This window comes from Fukomys damarensis, unplaced genomic scaffold (genome assembly GCF_012274545.1).
Source record: "Fukomys damarensis isolate Sample0158 unplaced genomic scaffold, DMR_v1.0_HiC HiC_scaffold_19, whole genome shotgun sequence".
Taxonomy (NCBI): domain Eukaryota; kingdom Metazoa; phylum Chordata; class Mammalia; order Rodentia; family Bathyergidae; genus Fukomys; species Fukomys damarensis.
The window spans coordinates 30540158-30540483 of record NW_022900931.1 but is presented as its reverse complement, the minus strand read 5'-3'; positions in this window follow the sequence as shown (position 1 = coordinate 30540483).

The window sequence follows — 326 nt, the reverse complement described above, 5'->3', positions numbered from 1 at the left end:
GGCCTCGGTGGCGCCTTCGGGTCGGGGCCGCTGTCCCCGCGGGGAGCGTGTGGGCCGCGGGCTCCTTGCCCCGGAAAGCGTGTGTGGGACAAGTGAAATTGTGTAAAGGTTTCTTGGAATTTTTTTTTTCAATAAGTATGTACGATTTTCATAGTACAGCTCAAAAGGGGAAAAGAAATGAGGATGAAAATCAAATGTGGGCTTCTTAGCACTATTTCTAGGGGCCCTCTAACTTGAGGTAGACTTCTTACAATTTCCAAGGAAATTCCTATTCCACTCCTAGTTTATCATAAGTAAATTGAGTGATTTCCGTGTCTGTATGATAA